We start from the raw sequence: 15317 nt of genomic DNA, 5'->3' as shown, positions 1-15317 counted from the left end.
GTTGGTTGAGGGATAAATATTTGCCAGGACACCGGAAAGAAGTCCGCTGCACTTTTTCGAATATTGCTGTGGGATCTATTTACATCTATCTGAGAGGGTAGATGGGCCCTCGATTTAACGTATCCTTCTGTTGGCACCTCCGACAGTACAGCGCTCCCACAGTACTGCCCCTCCAACAGTACCGAGCTCCCGCAGCACTGACCATCCAACAGAGTGCCACTCCCTCAGTACTGACCACCCGACAGTGCAACACTTCCTCAGTACTGACCACCCGACAGTGCAACACTTCCTCAGTACTGACTCTCCAACAGTGCAAAACTCCCTCAATACTGAGCCTCCGACAGTGTAGCACTCCTTCAGTACTAACCCTCCGACAGTGCAGCACTCCCTCAGTACTAACCCTCCGACAGTGTAGCACTCCCTCAGTACTGATCCTCAACAGTACTGAGCTCCCGCAGCACTGACCATCCAACAGAGTACCAGTCCCTCAGTACTGACTCTCCGACAGTGCAGCACTTCCTTAGTACTTACTATCCAACAGTGCAACACTTCCTCAGTACTGACCCTCCGACAGTGCAGCACTTCCTTAGTACTGACTCTCCGACAGTGCAGCACTCCCTCAGTACTGACCCTCCGACAGTGTAACACTCCCTCAGTACTGACTCTCCGACAGTGTAACACTCCCTCAGTAACGACTCTCCCACAGTTCAAAACTCCCACAGTACTGACCCTCCGACAATGCAGCACTACCTCAGTACTGACCATCCGACATTGCAACATTCCCTCGTTACTGACCGCCCGACAATGCAGCACTCCTTCAGTACTGAGCCTCTGACAGTATTACACTCCCTCAGTCGTGACTTTCCGACAGTGCACCGCTACCTCACTACTAAACTGTACTGGTGGCCCCTCAGTACTGCACTGCAGTGTCAGCCTGGATTATGTGTTCAAGTCACTGGAATTGGACTTCAATGCACAGCTTTCTAACTCACAGATGAGACTGCTACCAATGATCCACGTCTGACACTTGAAAGGAGGAGAGGAAGATGGAGGGGCTTCGGGAGGGCATTCAGGAACGTGGCCATGGCTGAAGGCACGGCTGTTAAAAATAGGACAAATGGACTGCGGATGCACAAGTGGCCAGAGGTGGAGGAGTGGAGTGTTTGGGAGGGGCTGTCGGACTGGGGAGTTTACAGAGATAGGGAGGTTTGAGACTCTGATTCAATTCAGTGTAAGAAAGAATAAAAATAAATTACAGGCTCAGGAGACTGGAATCCAAAGCAGGTCAGTAAGGGCTTTGGTGATTGGTGAGTAAATCACCAATCAAAAAGCCAGGGATGGGGATGGAATCCCTGGCAAGAATGTGGAGATTTTGGGGCCAAAGGTCATGACTCCCCAATTTTTAATTGGAGGAACTGGTGGCTCATTTAAAACAGAATGTGGGTCTGACAACACAAAGACATTGGAAGGGTCAAGAGAGGCGGTGGATTTGTCAGCGTCCATCTGAAAGCTGGTCTATGTCTGCGGACTGTGTCACCAAAGGGCAGCATGCAGACGAGGAAGAGGAGGGAGCCAAGGATTGAACCTTTAGAAACATCAGAGAAAACGGTGATAGGGTGGGAAGAGAAGCTTCTCCTGGCTCTGATCAAATAAGAACATAAGAACATAAGAAGTAGGAGCAGGAGTAGGCGAATCGGCCCCTCGAGCCTGTTCCGCCATTCAATAAGATCATGGCTGATCTGATCCTAACCTCAAATCTAAATTCATGTCCAATTTCCTGCCCACTCCCCGTAACCCCTAATTCCCTTTACTTCCAGGAAACTGTCTATTTCTGTTTTTAATTTGTTTAATGATGTAGCTTACACATCTTCCTCGGGCAGCAAATGCCACAGACAGAGGTGAGTGGAACCAAGTGAGGGAAGTCCCGCCAAAAGAGGCCAGTGTCTGATGAATGAAAAGGCGACGGGTGAGTTGTCTGTCGGTATGGAGACGGGGATGGGTGGTCCATGGAGGGTTTTAAATCCAAGGATGAGGATTTCAAATTTAAGGGATATGGAACTGGGAGCCAGTGAGGGTCAGTGAGTCCGAGCAGTGCCTGGTGCTGGTTGGACACAGACTACAGAGTTTTGGACGAGCTCACGTTTATGGAAGGTGGAGGTTGGGTGGCCGGTCAGGAGTGCATTGGAGGAATGGAGTCTGGAGGGGACAGAGGCATTGATGAGGGTTTCAATGGCAATGGGCTGAGGAAGGAATGCAGGCGGGTGAGGGAATCACGGGGCCTTTGCGATGTAGGTCAAATCAGGTCATGAGCTCAGCTCGGTGTTACACGGGACCAATGTTACTGGAGCCGTTAACCAATGTAAAATAAACGGATAAACTTCTGCAGTAAAATAGCGGAGAGAGGAATGTCAATGGGACACGTTCAGTGTCCGTCCCCTAATATCACCACAGTCATTTCTAGGCTGCAATCCTAAACCTGCCCTTTAACTGTCCTCGTGTCAGAGACTCACAATTCATATTTTAACTGGGAAACTGCAGGAACAGAGTGAAAAGGGTCTGCTTGTGTCCCTGGATTCAGTTTACACTGCGGAGAAATCGGTAACATTTATAAATGAATCACCAGGGGTGAACTTGGTCAACAAAATTATATATAAACTGTAAATGGACCAGCTCATTATTATTGGATCAGTCCTGTATGAGAACAGATTTAAACTTTTTTCCTGAGAGAGGTTTGATTAAGATAATAACCTGGACTTTGAGATCTGTTTATTCACCACATTATATACATCGGAGTCAAAGCTGCTGATGTAATGTATTTGTTAAAGGCACTGTTACGAATAGCAATGGTGAGGAGCATAACCATGTCAGTGGAGACTTATCCCCTGTATAAATCAGGGCTTGTTGGCATCATTCTGGGTTGACTGCGGGATCACCGGGGACAATCTGTTGGCTACTTGCCGCCATCTGACCAAGTTGGCGGCGGCGCGGCCGCCTTTTTTCCAAAAGGTTGGCCGCACCGTCCTCCATTTTGTCCAAGGTTGTGGCCAAGCTGACTTCCATTTTGTGCAAGTTGGAGGCCAAGCTGGATTCTATTTTGGCATGGAAGCCGCGCCAGCGGCCTTTCTTTCCAAAGTGGTGGAAGCGCTCGCCCCCATTTTGTCCGGGACGGACTCCCCTAGGCCTCCATTTGGTCCAAGCCCGGCTGCCGCACCTGCAGCCATGCTGCCCCTGTGCAAATACACTTCAAAATATATAAACACATCATAAATATACAGGTAATATAAATATATTATAAACACATGTTGTTGTTGTTGGTGGTGGTGGTCTGATGATAAAGACCACCACTCTGTCATCACTCTGGGCTGACTGGCTGCACCCTGGAATCATTCTGGGTTCACTGCGGGATCACTGGGGACACTCTGTTGGCAACTTGCTGCCATCTGAACAAGATGGCGGCGGCGCAGCCGCCTTTTTCCAAAATGTTGGCCGCGCTGTGCTCCATTTTGTCCAAGGTGTCCATCCCCTAATATCACCCAAAGTCATTTCCAGGCTGCAATCCTCAACCTGCCCTTTAACTGCCCTCGTGTCAGAGACTCACAATTCATATTTTAACTGGGAAACTGCAGGAACAGAGTGAAACGGGTCTGCTCCTGTCCCTGGGTTCAGTGCACACTGCGGAGAAATCGGTCTAAATTATAAATGAAACACCAGGTGTGAACATGGTCAATATAGTTATATAAAAGCTGTAAATGAAGCCGTTTATTATTGTTGGATCAGTCCTGTATGAGAACAGATTTAAACTTTATTCCTGAGAGAGGTCTGATTAAGTAATATCGTGGACTTTGAGATGTTTGTGTTTTATTCACCACATTATTTACATCGGAGTCAAAGCTGCTGATATAATGTGTTTGTTAAACTGACTGTTACTAATAGCAATGGTCAGGAGTATAACCGTGTCAGTGGAGACTTATCCCCTGTATAAATCAGGGCTTGTTGGGATGGATCAGCTCAGAGTGCCTGCTGGAGCTGTGGTTTCCAGGCCAACAGAAGTCAGTGCTTCTCACAGAAATGGGATATCCAGTAATCCATCAGATAATACGCATTTATTATCCAGTTCTTGCAGCCATTGGAGTTCCAGGTAAGCCGTTATTTCATCTGTTAATGGTGTAAATCGGTGTTGACTCTGCTGCTGTACTTGGCAAATTCTTTTTTGTCCCTACATATTTTACACAGTCACTTGTTCTGTTGTATTGGTTGAATGATGGAATGTGTTAAGTCTCTGCTCTTTCGGTATTGAGGAGCTGCATTATATCTGTCATGAATTTGTCTATCCAACCCTGGCATTGTTGCTGCATTATTCTCTGTACTGAATGTATTGGGCTGAGAGTTGGTATCAGACCATCAGGAGATGATAACAGTTTCTTGTTGTGGAACTAACCTGTCCTGGAATATACTTTCATCAGTGTGTTTTCAATGATTGATAATGAGACAGCTCACGGTCTCAGTGTTACAAGGAGGCAGCGGAATGTCTTCCCTCCCCAATAATATACTTCAGTTTAACTGGGATTTCAATGTATTTATTGGTGATCACTGTTATGAAATATTATTTCATTATGTGTGTATCTGACGCCGCTTCAGATGGCTGGTTAATGAACTGAGTTTTCTGCTGACTCTTTCACATCTCCTTCTCTGCTTCACTGTGGATGAATTCACTGACTGTCACTGGGCTTCACTGTAAAATGAAATGTTTTGATGTTTTGTGGTCTCAATTTGCACTGTCCCTGTTGGAATCAGCAGCCCTTCTATATACCTGTAGGTTATAAGTATGATGTTGGTGTTTTGTAAATTGAACAATCCCGCCATCTATCCCCATACCCTATAATTACAGGAGAAGGAATCTCAATTATTGTGAGATCTGCCTGGGAGAGGGATTCGATTCTGTTTATTCCATGATTTGTAGATGAAGTGAACAGTGTAGGTGAACAGGTGGAGACTTGGATGATCTGTAGAAATATTAAACTATTCCACAGAGGCTTCACTATTTAACAAACTAAGATTGAGAATAGGATCGGTGGAACACGGGGCTGGTGAACAGAATGCAGGCACAGGATGATAGGAATTAATCGGATATGAAAATGGACTTGAGAAAGAGAGTAGAGTGAGTGATAGAGAGGGCGACTGAGAGGGAAAGCGAGAGGCTGTGGTGTGAATAATTCATTAGAATGAACTGTTGAAACTTCAAGTACAATTAAACATAGAAAATATGACTTGACTGTGTTATTGTTGTCTGGTCAGATTGGGTGAGTTTTTATTGTGGGACTCGCTCCTCATGTTTATATCCCTGTCAGGTCCTCAGTCTGTTTTTGTGAATGTTCCTTGTTTTCCAACTTAACACTAAATATAATTAAAATTTGCTGAAAAAAATATAATCAGAAATGTCTTGATCGTAATGAATTGTTCGGATACAGTACGTTAAAGTTAGGTGAATTCAATAAACAACGAGGTTGATTTAATTAAAGCTTTTAAATTTAATTTCAAGTGAATTACAAAGTAAATTTATTGTACACATTTTACAACTGCACAGGTTCCCTGACATCAATAACCACAGAAATGAACTGTTGAATGTATTAGTTGGATTGTGTTAGTGGGACCAAGAGATGAGATTTCCTCTAACACTCTGCTGCAGTCTCTCCCTGTGAATCCCAGCCTCTCCTCCCACTGCATTGAATCCTCTGTCTCCTCATCCGTTGCTTCAATTTGTTCGCTTTCCCAAACCATCTGCTCCTGACTCCCCTCCAGCTCCTACATGTCCTTTTCCTTGTCTCCCTCCCAATCTCACTCACTGGCTCGGTCTCCAGCTGCCTTTCCCATTTCGTGCCAGCCACTGTCGGCTCTCTTAACCCAGAAAAATAAACCAGCTGAACCTCCCCCTGTCCCCTCACATTCCCCACCCTTCCCCCTCAGTCTGGAAGCCAAATCCGGCTTTAATCCGCTGGATTTCCGGTGTTTAAAACCCCTTCTCCCTTCCCCACCGGCACTGCGCCCTCACTCAGCCCTTCCAGTAGATCCGGTGCTCACTTTATTCACTTTCTGTATCCATCTCCCAATTCATTATTGATCATTGTGTTTAAAAACATCTCTCTGCCCGAAAGCGCTGCCCAGGTCAATCAATCACTTTCCACACTTCGATGCAGAAACAAAGCTGGAAATTTCACCCCAGATCCGCTCAATCTGCTGCTTTGGCGCCAGGTCTGATCAATAATTTCTCTGCTTCCTTTTCTCTCTCTTACAGTTAACTTGGTGGCGATTGTGATCCTGTCCAGAGGAAAGTGCGGTCTCTCCAAATGTATCAGTGCCTACCTGGTGGGAATGGCAGTGGCCGATCTCATGGTCGTTATCATTGGTGTGATATTGAATTGGATTGGTATAATGTATTTCAGAGATTCATTCCTGCTCATTACTCCCGTGTGTAGTTTTATTGCCTCCTTGAGTACTGCAGCCACGGGGGTTTCTGTCTGGTTCACAGTCGCTTTCACCTTTGATCGATTTGTGGCCATTTGTTGTGAGAAGCTGAAAACTAAATGTTGCACCGAGAGAACGGCGGCTGTGGTTCTGGGAACAGTGAGTGTGCTGGGCTGTTTGGTGAGTTTCCCAGTTTACTTTACATTTGAACCTTACAATATAATCGATAATGTTCCCTGGTTTTGTGAGGTTAAACCGAGCTTCCGTACTTCCCCGGCATGGACCGCATTTGACATGTTTCACGTCATTTTAACCCCTTGTGTCCCGTTCTGTCTGATTTTGCTGCTCAATGTTCTGACGGTCAGGTGTATTTTAGTGTCCAGTCGAGTCCGCAGGGGACTCCGGGGCCGCAGCAATGGAGAGAATCAGAGTGATCCAGAGATGGAGAACCGAAAGAAATCCATCATTTTACTCTTCAGTATATCGGGCAGTTTTATACTGTTGTGGCTGACAAAGGTTGCATTGAACATTTATATGCGAATTGCAGACATTCGGTCTTTTTACTCCACCACTGACCCTAATTATATCACACAACACACAGCAGGAATGCTGCAGCTCCTCAGTTCCTGCACAAATACGTGTATTTATGTCCTGACTCAGACTAAATTCAGAGAGGAACTGAAGAACGCGGTGAAATACCCACTCAATCTAATTGTTAAATTAGTGAAATCATAGAAAGAGCTGAAGGTTTTCAAGCACTAGAACTAAATCCCATTTCATACTCCATCCCCTACACTTCCCGGGGGACGGAAAATACATTTGATATTAGCAGCACAGAGCCATTAAATGATCTGAAATATGCTTCTAATATTATATTTTATTAAAATCTGACCATTTGAGGCAGGATTTATTCTGCAGAGTACACATGCATTTTTGCTCGAAATGACGGCACTAATGAGATCAGCTGGACTTGAAATAAATTACAAAGCTTGGAATAAAAGTAGCTGCAGTGGGCCTGATCACAATGGGCGACACTCCACATAAATGGAGAGGGAGAGAGATCGGGAGCGAGAACGGGAGAGAGAGGGAGGAAGAGAGAGAGAGAGAGAGAGAAAGACATAGAGATAGATAAAGAGGGAGCGACAGGGAAAGGAAGTGAGAGGGAGGGATGGTGATTTAGAGAGGGAGAGAAACACACACACACACACACAGACATACACAGAGATAGAGAGTGAGAGAGAGCCAGATAGTGATACAGAGAGCGAGAATGAGACAGAGGGCGAGAAGCAGAGACAAAGAAAAAGAGAGAGACAGAGAGAGGAAGAGAGAGACCGGGAGAGAAACAACGACAGAGAAACAGACAAAGAGAGTGAGAAAGAGAGAAAGAGAGAGGCAGGAAAAGAGAGAAACGGGGCGACAACGGGAGAGAGAGACAGAGGGACAAATGCAATATAATGAATCAAAAGCGCAGAAAATTAAGAGAGATTCACATGAAAGCGAGAGAGATAGAAACAAAGAGAGGTAGAGACAGAGTTACTAGGAGAAGGAGAGAAATAAAGAGAGTTTGTAAGGCAGGAGATAAAAATAAAGAGCGATAAAAAGCGTGAAAGAAAGCATAATGAGAGAGAGCAAGCAGACGTGGATGCAACGGGAGAGAAAGACATTGACACAGAATCACAAATTGATAGAAGTAGAAGTGGAAATAACAAGATAGAAAAACGCACAGAATGTCAACAGAGTTAAACGATAAAAACAGAGAACAGACACAATGAAAGACGGACAAACATATATAGTGACAGGAAGGCAGAGACAGGAATGAGAGTAGAACGCAGAAATCATTAAACAAACTGTGTAATCAGCCTGGAGTGTGTGAGAGTGCTGACCAGCAGAAGAGCAGCAGATGAAGCAGGCCAGAGAGTTCATGTTTGTTCTGGGGTAACACTCTTGTGGATTTAATTTTGACATTTCGATGGGTGATGCCTGCAGGCTGCACAATAAAGTCACTCAGTCTTGTGTACCTGACCCTGACCATTACTGACTGCAGGAGTTTCCCAGCTGCTCTGTGTAGTAAAAATTGAACTGATAACCGAAGGCCTGAGAATAAATCTGCTTCAGCATGTCTGAAGGAAAAGGACGATTAAAGGTTTGTTAGTGACACATTGCAAAAGATCAGACAGCGGAGGATAGATCACCATGGCAACAAGAACGATTCCAGGAGGGCTAGAAGTGGTTTGAACTCCTGGCGACTTAACTAGGTTACGTTGTGGACACTGAGAGAAAACAAGTGAAGTGTCAATCAATCGTGGGCTGTATTTGTCGGAACCTATTGTTGATAAGCCACCGTCCCAGAGGTGTGATTCTGCTTCAAAATTTATTTAAAAGCTGGGCAGAAGTTGAGTGGGGAGAGACACAGATCCTCCATAACTGCTCCAATCTCACCTTTCACTTCCTGGAATCTTCATGACTGCTCGCGACCTCCCAGCTTGATGCCTCGATGCTGGTTTACAGATTGCCTGTGAAGTAGATGACCTGGATGCCAGAGAAAGTCACGCTACACTACAACGGTCTCCATCAAAATACCCGGAATCTTCCCGGCAAGATTGAGCCAACCATCAATATAAAACGTTCGTTATGGGCTTAGTCTAAGATAGACACTGGATTTCCAAACGGTTATGCATGTTGGGAATTCAGAATGTGTTGTTTCATTGGTGTTAAAGCAATTCTAATTCGGGCATAAACCTAATGTGTTGTTTAAATTATAATCTCAAATGTTCTAGTGTATTAATAATGATAAATGATTGTTTTCTTCATAACGCCATGGTTTGTGCCTGAAGTTTCTTCAGGAAAAAGAGCGCATTGAATTAATTATAAAATTAAACCTTGTGGAGATAAAAATCATTGCTCCAAATTGAAGTGTAAAATTACTTTGCACCTTTTCGCTCCTCCATCTGTACCATGTGTAACGTTCCTCGTGAGCTGCTGGATTCTGTGATAAATCACAGTGTACTCTTACCCCCTTTGCTGTGTTACTTGTGACAGGGTCCCGCAGTACTCTTCTGCTCTGTTACAGTTACAAATACTGTTATTGTTTCAGTTTAAATAATATTGGAGAAATAAACACAATCCCAGATCAGAACCACATTCACATTGAGTCCAATTTTAATCTGATTGATTTAATAGAAGCTAGAATTGCATTCTCTACACAAAATGGCTCATTGGACCTTTCGTACGATTGTCTGGTCTCTCCTTCGCCGTGAACATTACTTCAAAAAAAAACAAATGTTAATCCTTTTTTTTCAGCAGAAGTTCACGTTTTGGTGTTTAATTCCCTCACTGCACTACTGTCTTTGTGTTAAACACCAACTAGTGCCAGTCTCACTCAGATTGTATCTTTAACTATAGTGCAACAGTGATTTAACAGGAACAGCAAATGAACCCTCTCCGTCTCTCTCACCATAACAAGCTCCACCTTGCCCCTCAGTAAGATGGCTGCCTTCCTGGTGGTCATTTTGTTTCAGGATCAGGGCGGCCATTTTGTTTAAGTTTCATGGCGGCCAATTTGTATGACATTGCCCCCTTGCCCGCCGGTAACTTGGTTACCTTGCCCCTCAGTAAGATGGCCGCCTTGCCTCTCAGTAAGATAGCCGCTTTGCACCTCAGTAAGATGTCCAGTTTGTCCCTCAGTACGATTGCTGCCATACTGGCTGCCATTCTTTTTCAGGTTTATGACGTTGAAGTTGTTGAAGTTGTTTTGTTCATAGTTTCATATTTTCATAGTAGGTACGGCACAAGAGAACGCCATTCTGCACACTGTGCCTGTGCCAGCTCTTTGAGAGGGCTATCCAATCAGTCCCTTTATTAACTCACACTTGTCCAAGTGGCTATTAATTTTGTCCCTGATTATTTTTTCTAAAATCTTCCCCACCACCGAGGTTAAACTGACTGGCCTGTAGTTGACGGGTTTATCCTTGCCCCCTTTTTTGAACAATGGTGTAACATTTGCAATTCTCCAGTCCGATGGCACCACCTCCATATCTAAGGGTGATTGGAAGATTATGGCCAGTACCTCAGCAATTTCCATCCTTACTTCCTTCCGCAACCTCGGATGCATCGCATCTGGACCGGGTGACTTATCTATTTTAAGCATAGCCAGCCTTTCTGGTACCTCTTCTTTGTCAATTTTTAGCCCATCCAATAGATGAACCAGCTCCCCATTTTACTGCGAGTTTGGCAGCATCTTCTTCCTTGGTAATGACAGACTCATTTAGTACCTCAGCCATGCCCTCTGCCACCATGCGTAGATCTCCTTTTTGGTCCCAAACCGGTCTCATCCCACTTTTTACTACCCGTTTAAATGATATGCCTGTCGAAGACTTTGGGATTCCCTTTTTGTGAGCTGCGCGTCTAGTCTCATATTATGTCTTTGCCCCTCTTATTTCCTTTTTCACTTCTCCTCTGAGATTTCGATATTCAGCCTGGTTCTCACTTGTATTATCAACCTGACATCTGTCATACGCCCCCTTTCTCTGATTCATCTTACCCTCTATCTCTTTTGTCATCCAGGGAGATCTGGCTTTAGTTGAACTACCTTTCCACCTCGTGGGAGTGTACCTCGAACGTACCCTAACCATCTCCTCTTTGAAGACCACATATTGTTCGATTACAGTTTTGCCTGCCAATCTTTGATTCCAATTTACTCGGGCCAGATCCGATCTCAACCCACTGAAATTGTCACTCCTGCAATGAATATATTTAGATTGCTCCTGTCCTTGTCCAGAACTAATCGAAAACTCATGATACTATGATTGCCGTTCCCTAACTGTTCCCCCATTGAAACTTGCTCCACTTGACCCCCTCATTCCCCAGAACAGCAGAACGGGAAGCCTCAGTAATCAGGAATGATGCTGAGATGAGGCCGAGTCTGCGGAAAAATCACTGTGAGCGCAATTTCCACACTGGCCGAGCAGATGCAGGACGTCCCGTCCAGCTGGACCATCGCCCACCACCTGTCCCAGGTGGAGAAGTTCATGATGAGGAAACCCTTTGACCACAAAGCCCCCAGACAGTGGTCGGCAGGGAAGGTTCTGTGTGTCCTACAAGGAAAGGACAGGCTGGATCCGATCGGGCAGTTCATCGACGGGACGGCCGATGACATTTGGCAGAACGTCTCATCGCCGGAACTGACCAACAGGCACCGGGATGTGGCCTGGATGGTGGTGAGAAAGGCCTTCCAGTGCAGTCCTTCCAACATGCCCGGAATCTCACACCACTCTGAGCTGCCCTCGACGCTGCAGCATGGCGAGACCATCATCCACCTCCTGATGGATTGTCCCTTCAAGCGGGAAGTGTGGAGAGAGATGCGTTGGTATCTGTCACGGTTCATTCCCACACCTCGGTAACACAGGACGCTGTGCTCCACGAGCTCTTCCCCGGGACACATACCAAGATAGATATCAACTGCTGATGGAAGACCATCAACTCGGTGAAGGAGGCCCTTTGGTCCGCCTGAAACCTGCTGACCTTCCATCTAAAGGAGTTGTCCACGACTGAGTGTTGCTGACCTGCACACTCCAAGGTCCAGGAGTACGTGCTGCGGGACGCGAGGTGCCGCCTACACAAAGGCTCTATGGGGAAAGGGAAACGTGTAAGGCCATCCCACCTTGTATTGGTCACCATGTATTGTGAAATATGTACTGCGGTTGAATTGTAATATTGGGATCATATTGGGTACGATCTGTTTTCTATTAGTTTGAATCTTATTGCTTTGAAATTGTGATATTTAATTTGAAATCTGTGGATTCTTACATTTTATGAAATAAGGTATATTTTGTGAAAAAAAAGTGTGCAGAAACCGTCGAGCCAGTTAGAAATCAAACCTATAATCTTCTGACCTGTAGTTAGACACGTTACCCATTGCTGCACTGGCCCAGGTAGTGGAGAGTAAGGAGCAGCTCACACTCCCACATAACTGTGGTATGAGCAGGTACCGAGTCAGTCTCGGTCATGCCCACGTGACTCCACGAGTCCGGGAGTGTCAAAAGGCTCACAGTGAACAATCCCCAAAGAGAGCAATCTTTGCTGCTTCCCTTCGATCGTTCAGCTGGTAGTGCAGAGGACTGTGGTCGAAAACAATGCAAAATCATCCTTAGGTTGCTGGTTTAATTCTGGCTTGAAGAAGACCGTGTGCTTTTGGAGTAAGCAGCAATTAGCTCAAGGCCGCTTTCTTAAATTTACAGGCAGCCGACAGCTTAACATGTTGGTGCTGAGGCACAGGAGAGCTCTTTTCCTTTCTCAAACCTGAAAGCTTTCTGCATCTGCCCGAACACGACAGTTTTGCTCCAGCATTTGCCTCTGCTCACCAGCAGGGAGTGCCTTTGAGTAGCATCACGTCAAACCGCACTCACTTTCAGGCAAAAAAGACTTCTCTCAGTCAGTCAGTCAGACAGACAGACAGGGCTCTCGCTGCTCCTCCAAGCTCGTGGCGGGGGTTGGGGTGCTGATGCTTTCCGGTGACCACATCTGCCTTCCGCAGGCTCAGGGCTCTTCTCGGCATCATTCTCGATTACTGTGCCTTCCCGTTCTGCTGCTCCTCACTTGCAAAAACTCGATACCGCGGATTGGAGCAAAGTATTGAATATATTCAGGGAGGGGGCAATTCGTGGCGCTGCCTGGAGGCGAGTGTGAAGCGACCATTGTGAAGGGCAATTTTACCACCGCAACTGGGGAATTAGCTCAAATGGGAGATCGCTTGCTTAGCATGCAAGAAATAGCGGAATCGACGCCCGCATTCTCCACTCACATTTTTACCTTGGGGAAATGTCCCGAAACAAAAATGGTGTCAGTTTTCAGCAAATCCAGAACCCACGTGAATCCGAAGCTTCGACAAAGAGAGGTCAAGGGGCAGTAAATCTTTTGGTGTGCTGCAGTAAGCAAAAATGTTTAATTTTGGTGTTCAGCAAAGATGGAAAGATGAAGTGAGATATGGAAAAAAAGCTTCACAGGTCCTGATATCTTTTCTGTGGATTGAACTCAGGATTTACAAAGTTAATAAAACTAATGCACTCTCTGCTGTGTTAAAAGCGCACGAACGGTGGAGACTGCCAGGCAGCACTGCCAATTAGGTCAGTTTGAAAGCTTTCTAAAGTCATAAAGTAATGGGCAGTTTGCAAAAGCTATCCAGTCAGGTAGGAGTAGATCAGACAATCTTCTGATTTGTCATTAGACACAATATCCACTGCTCCACTGGTCTCGGGTGTGCAGAGAAAGTAACAGCTCACATTCCCACAGCGCTGCGGCATGAGCAGGAACCGAGTCAGTGTCGGTCATGCACATGTGACTCCACGAGTCCGGGAGTGTCAAAAGGCGCACAGTGAACATTTACCAAAGAGAGCAATCTTTGCTGCTTCCCTTCGATCGTTCAGCTGGTACAGCGGAGGACTGCAATACAATTAACAGATAAAAGTCATACTTAGGTTTCTGGTTGGAACTAGCGAACGTGCTTTTGGAGTAAGCAGAAATTAGCTCAAGGCCGTTTTCTTTACTTTACAGACAGCCAAAAGCTTAACATGTTGGCGCTGAGGCACAGGAGACCTCATTTCCTTTCTTAAACCTGAAAGCTTTTTGTGTCTGTCCGAAAACGGCTGTTTTGCTCGAGCACTTGCCTCTGCTCACCAGCAGGGCGTACCTTTAAATAACAACACGTCAAACCGCACTCACTTTCAGGCAAATAAGCCTTCCATCAGTCAGTCAGACGGACAGACAGACAGAGCTCTCGCTGTTTCCTCAAGCTCGGGCTGCTGTTCTTGTCCGATGACCTCGTCTGCGTTCCGCAGGCTCGGGCTCTTCTCGGCATCATTCACGATTACTGTGCCTTTCCATTCTGCGGTTGCTCACTTGCGAATACTCGATACCGCGGATTGCAGCAAAGTATTGAGAAAATTCAGGGAGGTGGCAATTCGTGGCGCTGTTTGGAGGCGAGTGTGAAGCGCCTATTGTGAAGGGCAATTGATCCCGTTACGCCGGGGAATTAGCTCAAATGGTAGAGCGCTCGCTTAGCTTGAGAGAAATAGCGGGATCGATGCCCGCATTCTCCACTCACTTTTTTACCTTGGGGAATTGTCCCGAAACAAAAATGGTGTCAGTTTTCAGCAAATCCAGAACTCACGTCAATCCTCAGCTTCGATAAAGAGAGATCAAAGAGCAGCAAATCTTTTGGTGTGCTGCAGTTAGCAAAAGTTTTTGACTCTGGTATTTAGCAAAGATGGAAAGATGAAATGAGACAAGGAAAAAAGCTTCACAGGTCCTGGTATCTATTCTGTGGATTGAACTCAGGATTTACAAAGTTAATAAAACTAATGCACTCCCTGCTGTGTGAAAAGCGCACGAACGGTGGAGATTGCCAGGCAGCACTGCCAATTAGGTTAGTTTGCAAGCTATCTAAAGTCATAAAGTAATGGACAGTTGGCAAAAAACAATCCAGTCCAGTAGGAGTTGTCCAGACAATCTTCTGATTTGTCATTAGACACGATATCCACTGCTCCACTGGCCGAGGGTGTGCAGAGAAAGTAGCAGCTCACACTGCCACAGCGCTGCGGCATGAGCAGGAAATGAGTCAGTCTCGGTCATGCACACGTGACTCCACGAGTCCGGGAGTGTCAAAAGGCGCACAGTGAATATTTACCAAAGAGAGCAATCTTTGCTGCTTCCCTTCGATCGTTCAGCTGGTACAGCGGAGGACTGCAATACAATTAACAGAGAAAAGTCATCCTTAGGTTTCTGGTTGGAACTAGCGAACGTGCTTTTGGAGTGAGCAGAAATTAGCTCAAGGCCGTTTTCTTTACTTTACAGACAGCCTA

Source organism: Heptranchias perlo, unplaced genomic scaffold, assembly GCF_035084215.1.
Source record: "Heptranchias perlo isolate sHepPer1 unplaced genomic scaffold, sHepPer1.hap1 HAP1_SCAFFOLD_50, whole genome shotgun sequence".
In the NCBI taxonomy this organism is placed as follows: domain Eukaryota; kingdom Metazoa; phylum Chordata; class Chondrichthyes; order Hexanchiformes; family Hexanchidae; genus Heptranchias; species Heptranchias perlo.
Note: the sequence above shows the minus strand (reverse complement) of the source record.